Here is a 21,213-nt window from a genome sequence, read left to right as displayed (position 1 = left end):
AGTTCCCACACCCTCACCTCTCCCCCAGGTCCCCTCCATGAATCCAAGAGCAATCTAGCTGGCCTCCTTGACAGCTGCCTTAAACTTCCCAACTACAGCACCAAGGTGGGCTTTCAAATGTACAAAAAGGCTCATCATGTTTCCTCTCCAATTCCCTCACCTTGAAGATAAATTCCAAGCTACGAAGTGTGGCATAAAAAGTCCTGGAAACCACAACTCCCTTTCCAGCATCTTCTCCCACCACTGCCCTATTCTTGCCTGAACCCCCAAACACCCTGTGCTCTTTAATCCTCTGGATAGTAGGACCAGAGTGGGGCCATCTGCTAGGAAGCCCTCCCACCCTTGCTTAGCTGGTAAACTCCTCACCATCCCTCAAGCCTCAGACCATGCACCGCCTCCTCCGTGAAGCCTTCCCTGACTCTCCCAGGAAAACTCAGAGACACCTCAACCATGCCCTTCTGAGGCTCATCTCAGGGATGTTCCCTGCCAGCCTTTCCACACTGCAACACAGATTCTTCTCACCAGCAGAAAGTGGGCTCCTTTTCCCTGGGCTGAGGACTGGCTGTCTTTATACCCCCAGGACCCAGCAGCACAGGCCCAGGCATAAAGTAAGGGCTCTGCATTATCTACTGATTAATTAAACATGAATAAAACAACCTATGCGGGAAGGAAAGAAAACCACTGGCTTCATAATTTCTTGAGGTGAGAACCAGTCTTGGAATCTGATTTGAGCTTATAAAACTTTCCCTTAAGGGGAGAGGTGAGGAGAGGAAAGGTATTCTTGGACCGGAGATCTGTCCCAGATGGAGCACAAGAGATTAAATAAGGAACACATACTTCCCGAATGCCTATGTCATACCCTGGGTGAAGGCTGTGAGTCCCTGTCCACTAAAACGCAAAGCCCTCAAGTGGGGATTCCGGAAAGATGAAGTCACATCTTAAAATACACTCTGTTCCTCAGAATATAAGTTTCTCAAAACCACAACAATTACATCTTATGTACTATTTAGTTGGGATTAGTGCTTGTGGGACAAGCGGCTATTAAAAAAGAAAATAGTGTAAGCTTATGTGAAATCAGCGAATAAATGATGGCTCTGAATATAAACTAGGAGGTCGGTGTGGCTTCCAAACTCCAGGCTTCTTCTCTGAGCTCTTTTATCTTCCAGTCACAGAAGCTTCAGTGGAATAATAAAAGAGTAACTCAGATGCTGTTCGCCTCACTTGGCCCTCCGTCTGACTCTCAGACTTCGAGTTCACTGTGCAAACAAGTTCACAGTCAAGTCTAAGTAGCAAAGGCACCTACCAGCATTGGAACATTACCCCTTTCAATGAACCCTAAAGACTCACGAATGAATGCCATCCTGTTAGGGAAAGGCTTTAAAAGACTACTTTGTAAAAATAAAATAAAATAAAATAAAATAAAATAAAATAAAATAAAATACTTCATATTCTGAATGAAAAACCTGCCAACCTACCCATTACCCTGAAATCTGTACTTAAATTTCTAAAGCCATAATATCCATGTGCAAATGACAGATCTTTCCTGACTGATGATGGGGTTACATCCCAAAAAACCCATTCCCAGATGGAAATGTGGTTAAGTTGAAAATGCATTTAATACACTTAACCTACTGATCATCATGGCTTAGCCTGGGCCAGCCTTCAACATGCCCACAACACTCACACCAGCCTCCAGGTGGGCAAAATCCTCTCACACAAAGCCTATCTGATAATAAGGTGTTGACTATTGTCAAGGTCAACACAATGTGTAATGCATCGAGGACTGTCCTGACAGCGAAGAACAACGTGGGTGATGGGGTGCAGAATGGATGTCGCCAGCTGCCTGTGAGCTGCGGCTCACCGTCCCGCATCCGAGAGGGGACCCACCGCATGTCACTAGCCCAGGACAAGATCCAAGTTCAAAATTCCAACTACGGTTTCTACCGAATGCATACCATATTTGCACTATTGTCAAGTTGAAAAATTGTGGGTCAGGGACAGTCTGTACCTTCAGGTGATTCTCATTATCCACAGGAATCGTGTCCTATAAAATCATTGCGCACACTGGGTTTGCAAATACTGAACTATTGCTCCCAGGGGAAATAACAGCATTGGGCTCCTTTGGGCCTCTGGCCACATCACTTTTGTCAACCAATCCATACACAACCTTGTTTTATGTGTGTTTCTGTTTAAAGATGCCCTATTTAATATATATTTCTGGTTCATTAACACGAAACACGATCAACAGCACCATAACTCATGTCTGAACAAGCTTGTCTAGCACATGCCTTTGCTCCTGAAGGCACATCCCAGGCTCCTGTCGTTCAGGAAGACAGCAGGACACCTTAGCAGTGTGCTTGGGGGCCGTTCCCAACAGTAAAATCACTAACAAAAAGCACAAAAATGTGAAAAATACGGCACTAAAGAGACCATGAAAAGGACACTTGTTTACAGTGGGATTAGCTGAAACGAGAAGGCAGCACGTGGCCTTGTTCAACCTCAGCAGGGAACATGTGCATTCAGCGACACAAATTTTTCACCGCTCTGCTCATGGCCCCGAATGACCGCAAAGAGCATCTCAACTCTTGTTTTGGGGGGGTAACAAATACATTTTACTAAGTAGGTGAATTTGAAAATACAGAAGCTGGGGAGCGCCTGGGTGGCTCAGTCGGTTAAGTGTCCGACTTCAGATCAGGTTAGGATCTCATGGTTTGTGGGTTCAAGCCCCATGTCGGGTTCTGTGCTGACAGCTCAGAGCCTGGAACCTGCTTCAGATTCTGTGTCTCCCTCTCACTCTCTGCCCCTCCAGTGCTCACATTCTGTCTCTGTCTCTTAAAAAAAAAAAAAAAAGAATAAACAGTAAAAATGTTTTTAAAAAATTAAAAAAAAATACAATACAGAAATCTGGGAATCACAAGAACTGGTTGTAGTTTATGTACTTTGAAAACATGACCCAGACTAGGTTGGGTGTTGTGGGAGGACCCCACAGAACTAAGCCATGGTGTGCTCTTCTTCTTATGGAGAGAGAGGCTAGAGATGACCTTCATCTCTTATCCTCCAGAATGTACTGGAAGACAACTCCCTCTCTTTCATGCCAGTGAGCCTAGAAGAGACACCTGTATGGTTGGAGAGCATCCCACTTGACCCCTATGCTGATTCCAACACACCACGCAGAAAAGCATGCTCCCTGCCTTCCAAAAAGGAAGGAAATAATACTAGCCACTTGCCATCCTGTGGATGCAAGCGGGATGCCAATGTGACATATAACTCGGAAACAGTTCCCAAAAGTGCAGAACTCTTCTAACAAGTCCTGGTCCCATATACTTATTTGGCTTTATATCGTTTCTTTGTGCTTACATCTGTTAAACCACAAAAACAGGAATGAACTAATGTTGAACTTCTTACTCAGCAATAAGCAATATTCATCCATGGATACAGAAAACAATGACAAAAACATGAAGGGCTGTATGCAATTCGTTAGGAGGCGTGTTTCCAAGCAAATTTTGTATTCTCCCATTAATGTATTTACCTAAATTTGTAGCAGATTTATGCTTTGTTCAAACGTGTAATAGTAATCACCCACAGTAAGTAAATGCAAGAACTTTTTCATGGTTAGGCCCTTAGAGCCTAGGAAATTTAATTTAAATGTATATACGTATTTTTGCAAGGACAAAGATAACACCCAAGGATAACGTTCCATGAGGACAGAATATAAATTCAGAAAAAAGAAAAGAGAATGAAGTAGAAATTCCAATGGTTAAAGAAGAGTCAATTCAAGTACTTTTCAAATGGGTGATGATGGGTATCCAGTGTCTGTGGGATTTAGATTCCACTGGTTATATTTAAAAGAATGATGTAAAGTTTTATTTAAAGATGTCGATATTTACAATAAGCTAGAAATAACATCCTTTGCAGCTCTTAAATTACGATGAAAAATGTTAGCTATCAACGCAGAGTGTGTGAGGGGATAGATGTCTTTACAAAACTATTTTAAGGATGAGGTGAGCCAAAGGCAGAAGACAGGCCAGGCCCCTCCAAGGCAAGCTGACCTTTGAGTCCCAGCCCAATGTGGTGGGGCTTAACATTTTGCAAGAGAAGCTGGAAATCTGGATTTTTCTATGTACAGTTTACCTTTTTTAAAACATGTTGGTTCATAAATTTTTTAAACAGCGTGCAGGTCAAACAAAACACAGCTACAGGCCACATTTTTTTCTACCTTGACTCTGAGCGCTAGCATCTTCTGTCAACTTTTCCACACGGTGATAGGAGAGCCACTCATTCAAAAACACACTCACTGAACACCTCCTGGTGTTCCAGACACTATCCTGGGTCCTGGGGACACAGAGATGGCTGAAACACAACAGTGCCCTCAAGGAAGATGAATGATAGATAGATAACATTTTGCAATCCCATCTGTTACATTCTGTGCTAGTTAGATCCGAGGTGCTGTGGCCATGGAACCTTGGCTTCGGTGGGTCAGGAATGCGTGGTTTGTTTGGGAAAGCTTCGTGGGGGAGGACGAGGCAGGACCAGATGCATCCTGAAGAATAACCAGCATCCTGAATAACCATGCCGGTGACTGAAGCAAGGCTACCTGGGGAAGGCTCCTTGGAAGATGGCCAACAAGGCAGATAGGAGCACACATCAGAGCAGGATGTCTGACTGCAAAGAACACCCACAGGGAGACAAAAACCAGCCCCACTCCTCATTTTCAGTTCCTCTCTTAAAAACAGGCACATGATGGAAATAAACCATTGAGACAAGATCCAAAAATAATCTTAACTGGGCATAAAAGCTCATATAAAAATTCTTCTCTTAATCACTTCTGGAAGGCAGCTGAAAGGTGCGTACACCCAAACTCGGCTTGCGCAGCAATCAACTTAATCTGTTTCTTTGAAAGATTAATTAAAACTGAGATTACCGATGGCGGCAGATGAGCTGGGTCAGCCGACGGGGCACGGTTAAGAGGAGAGAGAAATTGTCTTAAGATCACACAAACACAGCTGCAGGCCAAACGCGGAGATATGACGGAAAACCTGCTTCTTCCCGCGCCCTGTAATTCCATTCCTGGGGATGACGCTAGAGTTAAAAGCCCAAATCCCAGGAACAGCAGGCAGCGGGACTCCAATGTGCCAAGCAAGCAGCCCGGCCTGTGGGGAGCCTAAGGAGGCCTTGAACTTCTGAGTCAAGTCAGCAACAGCTGCAGAAGACCAGGCCCAGCCCAGAGGGACCAGCCAAGGGAGCAAGGAGCATGAACACAACTGCTGCTCAGAACTCCAGCAAGTTTTCAAGGGCTCGTTTGACACAATGTCAAGGATCTGCTCAAGTCAGGCCTTGATGAGAAGCAGAGGTGATTAGAAACCACCAAAACCGTGAGAAGACACCATCCACATAGCCCTTCCCCCACAGGGAGCCTCTCAGAAAAGGTGTTTTCTCCGATGGAGAAGCTGCTCTTATTTTTCCCCCACTGGCAGCAGAGAAGGAGACAAAGCAGGAGATGCTTATAGAAATCCTGGTTTGGGGACCTAGGATTTGAAAACCCTGTCATTGGATGTGAGCTTTGACACTGAAGGCCCTCGGTTCCAGCGGGGGCCTTCTCTGTCTTTTCCTCTGCAGGGCTCTCTGTGCTATCCAGCCGCATCCTCGTCACCACGGCAACACCCGCGCTCGCTGCCACCATGACTGAGCAGATGACACTTTGTGGCACCCTCAAGGGCCACCATGACTGGGTGACTCAGATGGCCACCACTCCCCAGTTCCTGGACATGATACTGTCCACCTCTTGAGAAAAGACCATCATCAAGTGGGCAGGGATAAGTCCAACGATGGCACCCCACAGCATGCTCTTCGGGGTCACTCCTGCTCTGTCAGTGATGTGGTCATCTCCTCAGGTGGCCAGTTTGCCCTCTCAGGCTCCTGGGACGGAGTGCTCTGTCTTTGGGATCTCACAATGGGTACCACCACACGCAGATCCACAGGACATACCAAGGATGTGCTGAGCATGGCTTTCTCCTCCCACAACCACCAAATTGTCTCTGGCTCCTGACATAAAACCATCAAGCTGCGGAAGACCCTGAGTGTATGCAACTACACTGTCCAGGAAGAGAGCCATTGTGTCTTCTTGTCACCCAATAGCAGCAATCCCATCACTGTCTCCTATGGCTGAGACAAGTTGGTCAAGGTATGGAACCTGGCAAACTACAAGCTGAAGACCAAGCCACACGGGCTACCTGAACACGGTGACTGTCTCTCCAGATGGATCCCTCTGTGCTTCCGGAGGGGACGATGGCCAGGCCATGCTGTGGACCTACAAAGGCAGGCACCTTCGTATACTAGATGGTGGGGTCATCATCAGTGCCCTAACTGATACTGGCTCTGTGCTGCCACGCGCCCCAGCCTCCAGATCTGGGACTTGGAAGGCAAGGTCACTGTAGATGAACTGAAGCAGGAAGTTATCAGTACCAGCAGCAAGGCACAGCCACCCCAGTGTACCTCTCTGGCCTGGTCTGCTGATGGCCCGACGCTGTTTGCTGGCTACACGCACAACCCGGTGCTAGCTGATGGTAGGTGACCATCAGCACCCGCTAGAAATACACGGCAGAGTTTTAGAAAGAAAATATTGGTTTGCCGAAGGAAGGAAGGAAGGAAGGAAGGAAGGAAGGAAGGAAGGAAGGAAGGAAAAGGAAAATCCTCCATAGCCCTCACCAGAAAAATAATAACTTGGGCAATAGTTCCCAAAGTTCTTAAACCCACAGGAGGAACAGAGGAAGACGATGAAGACAGAGTCAGAATGAGGGGACAGCAGCAGTGGAGGAGGAGCGCCTGGAGAGGCAGAGCCCCTGGGGCTGTGGTGCTGGCCTCCTGCATCCTCTGGGGCTGTAGATCAAAGTCCACTGGGGCCTCCATCTAAGGAGCCTGGAAGGCGGGCTCTTTAGTGAGCCCTCCCCAAATGCAACAGAACATTCCCGACTGCACCTGACACGGAGCCCTGGACTCCAGCCCAGTCCTGATGGCCCCTGCCAGCCACTGGCCCTCCCCGCATCTTTCTCCCCACGTGTGCGCAGAGGAGGCGGGGCCAGAATTTCATGAGCAGATAGTCTCTTCCATCATCCTCTCTCGAACAAGTTCTCCTTCTCCTGGGTCAGCAATTCCCATCCAATTTTGTGTAAAAGCCCTCATGACAAATCTCATTCTAGATGCTTCTAATGTGTGGATTACGTATCCAATGGAAACGTAACCATTTTAGGAAGGGAAGAGAGTCAGGATTCAGGGAGAGACACTAAAATCTGAATTCTCAAATGTACCAGTAACACCAAAGTAGTGGTTAAGAGAACAGATCCTAGAGCCAGCCTTGATGGTCTCATGTGTAAAATGGGAATAATCATCATAGCCTACCTTATGGGGTAGTCATGAAGAGTAAACATGTGAGCTATAAAGCAGTTAGAACACAAATGTGACACAAAGCATTGTGTTTAAATAAAACTCTATAACCATTGTATGTACCATCAAGAAGTAACCCCCAGTTACACCCAAGTCAGACTGGAGGGGCACTGTGCTATAGCCAATGGGAAGCTTGCCCGAGGCAATGCCAACACGAGCCTCGCTTCTCCCACCTCCCAGGTGAGACCGCCACTAGGCACCAAGGAGGCTCCCCCACCCCACCCCCTGCTCTGCTCCCACCACCACACGAGCTCAGCCCTCCCGTGGGGACCATCACACCAACCTCCCAGCTCTCCTCCCAAGAGCTCTTTTCCCCAATCCCCCCACCCAAGACACTGAGGTTGGCTTCTAATATTCTAACTTTAGATTATACTCCAGTAGCTTATATCATCAGCTAAAATTAAAAACACTTTTTCCTGGCCTTCAAAACTCATCATGATCTGGGGCACCTGGGTGGTTCAGTTGGTTAAGCCACTGACTCTTGACTTCAGCTCAGGTCATGATCTCACAATTAATGGGAATGAGCTCCTCATCAGCTCCATACTGACAGTGCAGAACCTGCTTGGGATTCTCTCTCTCTGCCCCTCCCCTACTTGTGCTTGTTCTCTCTCTCAAAATAAAATAAATAAACCTTTTAAAAAAAAAAACTAATCGTGATCTGACCCCTTACCTACCTTTAAGGTTTGTTTGTTGTGTTTTTTTTTTAATTTTTTAGTGTTTATTTATTCTTGAGAGAGGGAGAGCAAGTGAGCAGGGAAGGGGCAGAAAGAGAGAAAGACAGAGGATCCAAAGTGGGCTCTGTGCTGACAGCAGAGAGCCCCATGCAGGGCTCGAACCCACAGTGAGGTCATGACCTGAGGTAAGTCGGATGCCCAACCAACTGAGCCACCCGGGCACCCCTCCTTTACCCACCTCTGTAACCTTATTTCCTACTGGCTCCTTCTTGTATCCTTCATGACCAGCAAACTGAACCCCACCCTTGACATCCACCCTGCCATCTCCCTCCGCAATGCCTTCGGCCTGACATGTTCATCTGGCCTGTGGTTACCACTTCCCAAGTTGGACATCCCCCCATGCTTCAAGGTTGGGCTCATGTTCTAACATTTCCACCATGTCTCCCCAGCCAGGCAAAATTACTATCTCTACTTCTGAACTCAAAGAACATTCATCTCTGCCCAGGGAAGGCAGAGGACTGTCTGGTCAGGAAAGGGAGTCTCAGCTCTGCCATGCACTGGCTGAATGTCTCTGGGTCAGAAAATTAAGATCTCTGAACCTATCTCACTGTGGTTATACAGATAAATGGGGATAATATATGCAAAAGGCTTGGATCAAGTTCTCTTTATCTGCCCTCTCTCATGGAATTTATTACTTCTCTAAATTTTATTAGAGTTATTAGGCTGGTAAGTTTTCTTCTTCATGACACTGTAAATTCCTTAAGTGCATATTTTTGTGTTTCTCAAAGAACCTAGCACAAGGCCTTACACTTAGTAAGAGCTAAATTGACAATTTATCAAATGAAGAAAGAGAAGGACAGGATATTTTATACTTACTGTTTATATTATTTTTAATCATTCCTCATTTTCACTTATATTGTTAATGACAGTAACTATCCCATAAATTTCATACAGGTATCCAGATGGTTCTGAGGGGAAAACTGGATTCTGAGTCCTCAATGATTCAATTCCACTCACTCAAGTTTATCTATTTTCTACTGGTCCCTTCATGTACCTTACTACCAGGAAACACTGTACTCAACACTATGTGACCTATAGAAAGATAAGTCCTCTTCCCAAATTTCCCCACTGGCATTGTAAGGACGTTTTAACAGGCCTTATAAATTTAACCAACTGGGTTGTTTTGTTTTTCTTCAAAAAAAAAAAAAAATTTGAAAATCAACATCCTGAAAAGGAATATTTTATTCATGCCAGTTTAAGTAGTGACAGGAAAATATTCAGTACTCAAAATGGAATGAAAAGAAAAAAAAAAAAAAAAAAAAAAACGGTCAGCATGAATTTCCAAAAGCATCTGGAAAATTGGCAAAAGATTTAAGAATGTAAAAAGCAACCGGCGATCCCAGCTGGGGTGAAGTTGCCTTCATATTATATGGAATACCAACCATAAGACAGCTTTGGGAATTTCCAAAGACAGTACTCTGGAAAGCTCCTTTACACAGTGATTCCCACTTAATCCAAAGAAAGCACACTGCAACTTGTCCCTGGCACCCCAACAGGATTTAAAGTATTCAACTTTGTATGGAGAACAACATGAATCCAGGTAGAAATCTGACTTAAAACGGAAGGTAAATATTCCCCCTTATATTCCTACATATACCACGACCAGAGAAAAGGGTCTCCTCTCTCTTAGCAGAAGAGAGTGGGAGCTCGACACATCAGCTCTAGAGCTGGCCAAAACTGAACTTGAACCCCACACACCCCCATTCAGTGGCACACTTTGAGTACATTAGTGACCCCAAACTGAATGCCATCAATGTGACTCACAAAGTCAAGATAAAGTACAGACAGTATTCCGTATTTCATGCACAATGGACCTGACATAGTGGGCCAGAAGGATCGGAATGGAGAAGGATCTGAATGTGGTGGGCCAGAAGGATACCCCTGTGGGGATAAATGGACCTGTATCTTAGACCAAGATCAGCAACTCATTAAGTGTGTGGCCTTGGGCAAGTCCCTCCAACCCTCTGGGCTTCTAGGTCCTAATGTGTCACTTTCACATCAGACTCGATGCTCCAGCTCTGGTAACACCAGCATAAAAGAACTGAGAGAAGGAAAACAGTTTCAGAAACGCCCCCAGAGGCCATTCTGTGACCTGGCTTTGCTCTCTTATATGGATTTTGCTCTTGCCTCTTGGGTCCCAATGTGTCCCTAACTAGTTATATGGGGCTGAGCAACATGCTTAACCCTTCTCTGCTAGGTTTTTTTGTTTGGTTGGTTGGTTTTTTTGTCTCTGTAAAACATGAGGATAATCTGTATATATCCAAGTCCTTCTAGTTCTAGCATTCCACCTATCAGAGGAATTTCTTCCACTAGGGAGTAAATAAATCAGAGACTGAACCACTTTATAGTGTGTCAGCCCCTTGGTGCAAATCGCCAGCAAAAGGACGACAAAAATTCTGCATCAGCTTTGAAAATGAACAGACCACACAGAACAAGTGCTTTACAAAAGGTCAAGTATAGGATAAACATTACAAATTCATTCCTTCAGAGCAGCCAGAGCAGTGGATTGGTCACACTCATGACTCAAAAGGAAATTCCATCCAGGACCACCAGCCACCTCCCAAAGTTAGTCACCCTGCACAGCGGGGGCCAGGAAGGGGGGTGGGGGGGAGGGCATCCCATGGCCAGCACAAAAATGACCTATAGGGAAAGTGACCTTTTCACTGGGGCTCTGGGAGATCTACTAAAGGTACTTACACTGAATTCACCCCCACTCCCTTGGTTGAAATCCATATGGAAGTCACCAAAAAAAACCAAAAAACAAAAAACAAATCAGAAGACCATAGGTGACAATCCAAAGCCACAGATTTTGTGACCACTTTGTTCTCAGCCTCTTCCCCAAGAAGGAAGGGGCTTCAGACCGGTAACAGTTGACAAGGACACCAGGGTCAAGAGAGACCGTTTCCTTATAAATAAAATTTTCAAACTCACGGACATTAACACTCACCCGAAATAACTGGACAAGAGCCAGCCAGGAAAGGGCACGTTACTAAAACTGGCCCTCCGGCCTCCAAGAGGCTCAGCAGAATTATTCTTGCTGTGAGGAGAGGAGGAAGGAAGGGCTGGTTATATTGTGCCAACGTGCCGGGAGGCACATAACTAGGTCACGTTCCCACTCGGGCCTGCCTGCTGCAGGCGGGCATCTCGGTGGTGGCCGGTCCCACACCCCCTCTCATGCCCAGCATCTCTCAAGAGGCCTGAGGGAGGCACCTCTGGCCACACCCCCCACAGGGAGCAGGGCCGGGATGTTTCCACAGCACATGACATCCGAAGGAGCCTGTCCCAAGAGCAGTGGTCTAGCACACATCCTGGGCTTGCAACGGCATGAAATACACACCCACAACGCACTACAACAGCCTCCCGTCCACCCAAACCCTTCAACTCACTCGAGACCACACACAGTCCTTATCTCAGGAGCTGGTGCAGGGAGTCACCCAGAACCTGGACAACAAGCCCCTTGTCTAACCCGACGTGCCTGCGTCTTCCAGGTCCTGTGGAGTGAAACCCTCTCCAGGGCGGTACAGGTGCATCTCCGGCAGCTCCCTGGGATGTAAATCATGTAGCTTTAAGGAAAATATCCTTCACATCTGTAATCGCAAGCCTTACCTTTCTCCAAGGCTCAGAAAGCATTTTCCTCCAAACACAGAGCTTGTAGAACAACGTGATGTGATTCGGGAGCTTAGTATCACACTCACACTCATGCCATATCTCGAGACTTCCTCGGGCGGTGATGCTTTTCTTTTCAGAGCAGACAAACCTCCACGTTGGCACAGTTTATCTGAAAAACTGTTGGAGCCTCTAGCCCCAGGCGATCACAGAGCTGTTTATGAATACCTCGGGGGACTCACAACTGTGTCTTTTTTACAATTTGTTAATTTAAGAGGCACATTAGAGGAGAGGTGCTCTTAGCCAATCGGAAGCTCTCCTTGTACCTGTCTCTTAACAGCACACAACAGAGACACCAATACTGAGAGCGCCAAAGCATGTCCTGGGGACAGCAGGCACACCAGCACATTCCAGGGCTTGCTTCTTCTCTGCTTTTAACCAGTTTTACTTGATGCCATTTACTTGCACGCATAGGATTTAGAAGCTGGAGTCTGAGGGGAAAAGCTGAAGGCAAGAAAACCGTGAGTTCGAGGCTAACTCAGGTAAAATTCTACAGATACAAAGGCTTAGAAGTCTCTTCCTCCCAAAGCAGAGGGAAAAAACCACCCAGTGCCCCAAAACAGTCTCCCAAAATATCCCTGAAGGAGCCACTGGATACAGACATCACCGGAGAGTGGACATCTCCTGAGAATCACCGCTCTAGGTATCGCCTGAAGCCACACACAGAACACTAGCTGCACAAGAGATGCTAAGTGGCAGGTGCCTGTATCAGGGGAGAAACATCTGAGGTTTCTTCCCTGCCCCAAGAGGCTCCATTTCCTCGCTGTTTACTCATGAGAGCAACTTGCTACAGGAGGCAGGGGTGGGGGGAGGGCAAGGCAAGGGAAACAGAAGTATTATGGCCCAATTTTTAGAAATGAGTAAAATCTTTCAGAACATTCCAAAACATGCAGCTACTATTAATTGAGCAATTACTATGACATGGTAAGATACATACATATAACTTTTAGTAACAGCTTACAATGTCTAACATACATATTTTTAAGCTCTCAGTGAAAGTTCACTATTTTATATTACGTATACGTGTGTGTATCAAAGCAAAGAAGAACGTCATCATTCTGAGAATAGTCGCAATTGTGAAATAAAGTAGGTGAAGGTCAGGTTATCTTCTTAGTTCCTTATTATTTTATTAAAGTATTAAACCAGTCCATTGTAAACTGTACATAAAACTTCTTTTTCTGATCACTAATCAGAAATGACCAGCATTACAAAAGTCTAGGAAATACAGCAAGGCAAAAAGGAGAACATTAAAGTTATCTGTCATTTCAACGCCCAAGAGGTGACGACTCTCACTATAATTGATGTACATACTTCCAGCCCTCTGCCTATGCATATAATTACAGATGTTCCTCCACCAAATTGGGATCATGTCATTTGATAACTTATTTTTCACAATAAATGGTTTATCATTTATCCATGCCCTAAGATAATATCCTGCATCATGAGTCATAGACTATGGAGTGTCACATTCTCCTGATGTGCTGTATTTTATAAATATTATTAACTGAGTTGTTTCCAACTGTCAATTACTATAGTAAATACTAGTAGATGGATAGAGAGATAAACAGGTTTCATTTTCTTCACAAAAGCTTCATGGAGATATAATTCACAATTCACTGGTTTAAAGTGTACAACTCAGGGTGCCTGGATGGCTCAGTCGGTTAAGCATCTAACTCTTGATTTTGGCTCAGGTCATGATCTCACAGTTCATGAGATCGAGCCCTGCATGGAGTCTGCTTAGAATTTTCTTTCTTTCTTTCTCTCTCTCTTTCTCTCCCCAAATAAACTATAAAAAATAATAAAGTACATTTGGTGGTTTTAGTATATTCATAGAACTGTGCAACAATCGCCATAATCAATTTTAGGACATTTTCATCATCCCCACCCCCCAAAACAACCCAGTACCCTTTTAGCAGCCACTTTCCACTTCCCCTCAAGCCCTTCCCCCCTTGCCCGAGGCAGCCACTAATCTGCTTTCCGTCTCCACAGATGTGTCTGTTGTGGAAATTTCACAGGAAGGCAATAACACACTACCTGGCTTTTGGTAATTTATCCTAATGTTTTCAAGGCTCAACCATACTGCAGCACGTATCAGTACTCCATTCCTTCTTATGGCTACATATTACACCACTGTTTGGATAGCCTACGTTCTGTTTATATACTCATCAGTTGATGAACGTTTAGGTCTTTTCCTCTTTTTGGCTAATATGAATAAGGCTGCCCTGAATAGCCACGTACAAGGTGTGGACACACACTGGCAGTTCTCCTGGGGATACACCTAGGAGGAGAATTGCCCGCTCATATGGTAACTGCATTTTAACCTTTTAAGGAACTGCTCACTGTGGCTCTGATATGCATTTCCACGTTGGCCAACAACTGAGCATCTTTTCGAGTGCTTATCTGGCACGCGTTTATCTTCTTTGGAGAAATGTGTATTCGGAGTCCTTGTCTATGTTCACTTGGATTATATTTTAATTGCTGAGCGGTGTTTTAAAACCTATTTGAGATTAGTTCCTGACCAGCTCTACAAAAAAAAAAAAAAAAAAATTTCCTCTTCTATGGATGGTCTTTTCATTGTCTTGACGGTATCCTTTGAAGCACGAAACTTTTTGGTTTTGACGAAGTATTAATTTACCTGTTTTTGTTGTTGTTGCTTCTGCTTTTGGTGTCCTATTTAGGAAACACTTCTTACTCCAAATAATGAAGATGTACACCTATGTTTTCAGTGTTTTATAGTTTTAGTTCTGGTAGGTCATGGATCCACCTTCAGTTAATTTTTGTATGTGACATATATGAGCTAACAGCCCAAATTCATTATGTTGGATATCCAGTTGTCCCAGCATCATTTATTAAAAAGACGAGGGGCGCCTGGGTGGCGCAGTCGGTTAAGCGTCCGACTTCAGCCAGGTCATGATCTCGCGGTCCATGAGTTCGAGCCCCGCGTCAGGCTCTGAGCCCCGCGTCAGGCTCTGGGCTGATGGCTCGGAGCCTGGAGCCTGTTTCCGATTCTGTGTCTCCCTCTCTCTCTGCCCCTCCCCCGTTCATGCTCTGTCTCTCTCTGTCCCAAAAGTAAATAAAAAACGTTGAAAAAAAAATTTTTTTTTTAAATAAAAAGACGCTTCTTTCCCCCATTACACTGTCTTAGTATCCGTGTCAAAAGTCAGTAGACCATAAATGTAAGGGTTTCTTTCTAGACTCTCAATTGTAGTCCACTGATCTATATATGTCTGCTTTTATGCCAGCACCACACTGTCTGGATTACTGTAGACTTGTAATAAGTTTTGAAATCAAGAAGTGTGATTTCTCTGGGGCACCTGGGTGACTCAGTCAGGTGAGCGTCCGTCTTTGGCTCAGGTCATGATCTCACAATTCGTGGGTTCGAGTCCCGCATCGGGCTCTGTGCTGATAGCTCAGAGCCTGGAGCCTGGAGCCTGGAGCCTGGAGCCTGCTTCGGATTCTGTGTCTCCCTCTCTCTCTGCCCCTCCCCCACTCATGCTCTGTCTCTCTCTCCCCAAAGAATGAATAAACATTTAAAAATATATAAAAAAAAAAAATAAAAAGAAGTGTGATTTCTCCATCTTTGTTCTTTTTTTAGGACTGTTTTGGGGTCCTCTGCATTTCCATATGAACTTTAAGACCAGCTTGTCAATGTTTGCAAAAAGGGCTGCTGGGATTTTGATAGCTACTATGTTGACTCTGTAGATATACTTAGGGGCTTTGCTATCTTGACCCTATTAAGTCTCCCAATCCATTAATACAGGATGCCTTTTTTTTTTTAACACTTTTTTTTAAGGTTTATTTATTTTGGGAGAGAGGGATGGGGAGGGAAGGGCAGAGAGAGGGGAAGAGAGAATCCCAACAGCTCCAAGCCTAATGTGGGGCTTGAACTCACCAATCGTGAGATCATGACCTGAGCCAAAACCAAGAGTCAGAGGCTTAACCCACCTGAGCCACCCAGGCCAGGCGCCCCAAGATATCTTTCCATCTATCTAGGACTTCATTAATTTCTTCCAGTGATATTTTGTAATTTACACTGAAGAAGTCTCGTACTTCTCTGGTAAATTTATTCCACCTTTATTATTTTTTGATGCTATTATAAGCTGAATTGTTTTGTTAATTTTGTTATCGGATGGTTCATTGCCAGAATATATGAATACATATCCAATTGATTTTGCATAACATTTATTTAATTCTGTATCCTATAGCTTTGACGAACTCATATTAGGACTAATAGATTTTTACTGGAGATTTTAGTGGAGTTTAGGATTTTCTCTCTATAAGATCAGGTCATCTGCAAATAGAGACATATTACTTCTTATTGCTTTACAATCTGGGGGCCTTTTTTTTTTTTGTGCCCAACTGTCCAGGCCAGCACCTCCAGTACAATGTTCAACAGAAGTAGTGAGAGCAGACATCTTGCCCTGGTCCTGATCTGAGGAGAAAGCATGCATTCTTTCAATATTCAGTAGGATGTTAGCTCTGGAAGTAGAATTCCTAACTGTAATTTTTGTGGGAAGGTAAAAAAGGTTACTTTAGCATTCTGACCATTCACAAAAGTCCTAAGTATGCCTGTTTCCCAATGCACGGTTTCCTCAATATTTACTTCCCTAAGAGAATTTCCACACTCTTTGCACTTATAATAAGTCGTAAAGGGACAGGGATATGTTAAAGAACACCTCAGGTGACCGCAGTTCAAGAAGACTTGAAAGGGACAGGTTTAATGAAATCCAAAGCCTGTGTCTGGTGAAATAAACACCTGCTAATGTAAAGCCCAAGCAGGGGACGTTACGTTAAAGGCAATTTGACATTTCCCTGGGTTGTCAGTCAATTCACTGCAGAAAGGAAGCTTCATTCTGAGCCCGTCCTGAAATTCTGTGTCAGTTTACCTGTTAGAATGTTCCCTGAATTCTCATTGCCCTACCACCAAAATTAGTTCTGCCACAAACACTCTTCACAGCGCCTAAAAAAAAAAAAACACATTTGGGAAAATCTATTCTAATTGTATTTAAATCTGTAAATCCTAGAACAAAGGGGATTTGACAGTTACTTAATTTGATTAGTCACACCAAATACTTCAGATCAAAAACTACACCCTGAAACCTGGATTATCCGGTTTGACCCCTAAACAAATTATATTAGAGCAACATCTTGGATAGCTGGGATACATATTCAGAAGTATAGGGGGGGAAATCTGGACTTGAAAAGACATGGCTTCAAATTCCAGATCTTTCTATTCCTAGCTGTGCATCTTTGGGCAAGTTACTTATCCTCTCTGTGCCAACTGCTAAAAATTTTTATTTTTTTTATTGTTTTTTTAGTATTTATTTTTGAGAGAGAGAGAGACAGAGAGACAAAGAGACAGAGCACGAGCAGGTGAGGGGCAGAGAGAGAAGGAGACACATAATTTGAAGCAGGCTCCAGGCTCTGAGCTGTCAGCACAGAGCCTGATGCGGGGCCTGAACCCACAAACCATGAGATCATGACCTGAGCCAAAATGGGATGCTAAACCGACTGAGCCACCCAGGTGCCCAACTGCTAAAAATTTTTAGAGGATAAAAGCTTCTACACTCCAAGGATGTTGTGAAGATTATACGACACAGTATTCATAAAGTGCCTAGAACACAGTAGGTGCTGTTACCACTAAGAACAGAAATATTTCTTAACTCAAGCGTTCAGGAAATGGGGATGTCCGATCCATTACAATTTCTGATTTTCAAACTTTGGTGGCTGAAAATCCTTCGAAACACTATTCGTATTTTTTGCATCTATATGATGATAAGACAGTTCCATCTTCCATTTCATTTCTGGGTATTTCATAGGCGAGATCCCACGTAAGGTACCGAAAGGCCTGTCAGGCTCATCCACAAGTAGTTTATAACCTGGAATAAGTGTGCCACGAACCATAAGGATTCACGTATGTTACGATGACACAGTATCGCAGGGACAGACGGTACAGGAGTTTGGGCTGACCACACAACGAGGGACTCAGCGCATGTTCTAAAACATGCTTTTCGCTAATAAATTCCAGGTAAGAGCTAAGGCAACTGCTGTTTGCCTGTTTTCCTTTAAAGGGTAGCGGAAGAAAAAAAGCCAATGTACGGCAAGCTTTACCTCGTATCCCCAAGTCCCCGGAAAGGCCACGTCTGCGCTCTGAAAAACTCGTCAGCAATGGCACGGCCAAACTCCTCGTTCCTCCCATTTCAGCATGCTCCTGACACAGGCTAATTGGCACATCTGAAATCGTCCGATTCACATGATGATGAAAACTGCCCAACGCCGTGAAGGTGAACTCGGGCCAGTTCTGCGTGTGCGCCACACCACAGCCTTGCGATCGGACTGTGATTCTAATCAACCCTGAGAGGTCGGCTCCGTCCTCTGAAAGCTGGACAATGAGCCTCAAGACAATAGATTTTCCTCACTGTGAAAACTGGATCCACCTGAAACAAGTTCCTGTCTCAGAAAGGTTAGCACATTGGCAAGCAGGGGAAACCCAAGGGAGTGGAGGTCTAGCTGCTACATAGCAGAGGAGAGGAGCTCCTCCCAGATACCGGTGGGTGCTCCCCCCATAGCTGAGGCTGGACGCCTCCCATGCCCAGGTGCTGGGCTTGGCTGAGCCACTGGCTTTCCAGAAGGCAACACAAAACTTAATTAAGCAGTATCAAGTATCTATTATATGCATAAAACATGCACACGCTCACAGGGCTGTCTGGAAAGCTCATCGAGCAATGACAGAAATCAATCCAACAAAAATTTAGCAGACGGGCTTCTACACTTGGTCTCCCGAAACAAAAGCAGCCCCCTGAGGCAGGAGAGCCAGGCTGCTGGCACCGAGGGACAAAGGCCACGTGGTAATAAGGCCCGCTCCCCTGTGTCCTGTAGCTCTGGACAGTAATGGCTCACGGTGACTGAGCGCTTACTCTGAGGGAGGGCTGTGCTAAGAACTTCACCTCTTGTCAGTTCACTCAGTTCTCACAACAGCTGAGACAGGGTCTCCAGACTACCACACTCCTAGGCCTCCCTGAGAGCCTGATAAGCAATCAAAAGTAGGACAAGAAGAAGGAAGGTCTCAGTTATGTTTATTCATTTGGAAAGAGAGCCTACATGCATTTCTGTCCCTGAAGATGTTGAGCCTTTGTGGGGTTTTTTTTAAATTTTTTAAATGTTTATCTTTCAGAGAGACAGAGCACGAGCAGGGGAGGGGCGGGGAGGACACGAATCTGAAATAGGCTCCAGGCTCTGAGCTGCCAGCACAGAGCCCCACACGGGGCTCCAACTCATGAGCTGTGACATCATGACCTGAGCCGATGCTTAGATGCTTAGATGCTTAACCGACTAAGCCACCCAGGTGCCCCAAGGTTGAGCATCTGTGATCCCAGAGCCATCATGGAAAGAGGCCTCTGCACACAAAAACTCTGTTTACACTGAATCTGCCACCTTTTGCCGTGTGGCCCTGGGGAAGGCCCCCAACCATCCAGGGCCTCTGTTTTCTCAACCCGATCAAAGAACAAGATGTTCTTCACAAGGCCCTCTCCAGAGCCAACATTCTGAACCTTGAAAATCCAAAACGTCCCTACATCTGCTCAAAGGCCACGTGAAGACTGTGTGATACAGACTCGGGCTGAGCCTGGTTACCAGAGGAACCTGACAAATGACATGTTTCATCAAAAACAAAACAAAACAAAAAAAAAAAAAAAAAACACACCACAACCACGGCATGTTTTTCACTTCTTCCTACTACCCATTTAAGAAATGCTACCCAGGATTTCCCCTAGAAAGATGCAGGATTGGGGCACCTGGGTGACTCAGTCAGTCAGTCAGCACCCAACCGCGGCTCAGGTCATGATCTCACAGTTCGTGGGTTCAAGCCCCGCGTCAGGCTCTGTGCTGGCAGCTCAGAGCCCGGAGCCTGCTTCGGATTCTGTGTCTCTCTGTCCCTCCACCGCTCACGTGCTCTGTCTCTCTCTCTCAAAATAAATAAATAAACATTAAAAATTTAAAGAAAGAGAGATGCAGGATTTTCTCACATTTGTCCAACTCTGGTTCCAAGCACACCAGGGAGAGGGCAGCATTAATTCTGTGGCTTCATGAGGTGCTGGGCCCATTGTTGGTGTTCCGTGTATGTACAAAAGTGACCTCCTTTGCACAACTGTTTTGAAGGTACAGCTAGTTCTTTTCACTTCCCCCTCCTTTTTATTACCCTAAAGTCTAAAGAAAAGATGAAGGCCTTCAATTAAATCAAAATGGAAGAAATACATAAAATGCACCTGTGACTTCACAAGGCACTTACCTTTAATTGTTTTCACCTGAACCTCAAACCGCTCATTTTCAACCAAAAGAAATGGGCAAATGACCAGCTGGTTGATTATATCGTTACCAAATACATGAGCCTTACCTTAGCTAAGAAATGCTCTTTAAAAATGCGCTGATTTCGATGCACCATGATAAAAGTCAATCCATTTTATGAAAGCAATAATCGCATGAAAAGCCAAAGTGCCATTATGTTATCTGCTTCATAAAAGGAAGGATTCTTCAGGCTTTCTGTTGTCAAACTGAATAGTTATGACATAAAATGGGCCACAAGTGTGACTGAAGCTTCGCAGCATTACAAACGCCGATCTCACACTTGAAACCATGTATCGGCTTAACTGGCAGCTGGAACAGCGTTACAATATGTGCTCTGCTGGTCTCGGGGGTGAGGAGAAAAGGGTTTCACCTGATCTGAGATGAGACCTGCCTCCTCACCACCCTGCTCCCAACCCACCCCCACTTACAGTTGCTCAGGCCAAACACTCACTTGCTCCCATTTGGACCCCTCTCCCAGCATTCCTTGCAATGCCAGCCCACAGACACTGCGGGTGCATGGCCCGTGAACTGTCACATCAGAGAAGAAACCACATGAGTCCATGCCTCCGTTTTTCTCTAGCTCTGCGGGGCCGTGTAGCAAATATCATGAAAGAGTACCTTCTAAGACCTCCTTGAGGAAAGGAGCGGTTGTGACCGTTTCATTTTTGTATCCATATGGCCTATAATATCCTAGGGTGTACGTGTGTGTGTGTGTGTGTGTGTACATGTGCATGTTGCACACTTAACTACATTCTTCCTTCTTTTCAGCTTGACACTCCAAATATTATTTCTGGCTACACTTTGATTCATCAATTAACAGGAAACCTAGCAATCCCTGCCCTTCATAGGCAAGGACAACATCTCAAAACACCCTTTTTTTTTTCTTTTTGCCTTTTTTCAAAGTTCTCCTAAAGGATTTATGCTGACCCATTCACGTTAGGACACATTTTTGAAAGCTATCAAACTGGGAGTGAAAGGTGTCATACTTGGCCATAAATCTGAGTGGCAAAAATGGGCCCAAAATGAAGTG

The 21,213-nt window shown here is 45.0% G+C and overlaps 1 protein-coding gene and 1 pseudogene across 4 annotated transcripts in view; one reads left to right on the top strand and one right to left on the bottom strand.

Annotated features, from left to right (window-relative positions):
- CAMK1D (calcium/calmodulin dependent protein kinase ID) overlaps positions 1-21,213 on the bottom strand; it is a 501,767-nt gene that overhangs the window by 388,567 nt on the left and 91,987 nt on the right. The window lies entirely within an intron of this gene.
- Positions 5,664-6,571, top strand: LOC132695198 (small ribosomal subunit protein RACK1 pseudogene; annotated as a pseudogene).

This window comes from Panthera onca, chromosome B4, assembly GCF_046562875.1.
Source record: "Panthera onca isolate mPanOnc1 chromosome B4, mPanOnc1 haplotype 2, whole genome shotgun sequence".
Lineage (NCBI taxonomy): Eukaryota > Metazoa > Chordata > Mammalia > Carnivora > Felidae > Panthera > Panthera onca.
The sequence above is the reverse complement of the archived record's forward strand: the minus strand, read 5'-3'. Positions and strand labels throughout refer to the sequence as shown.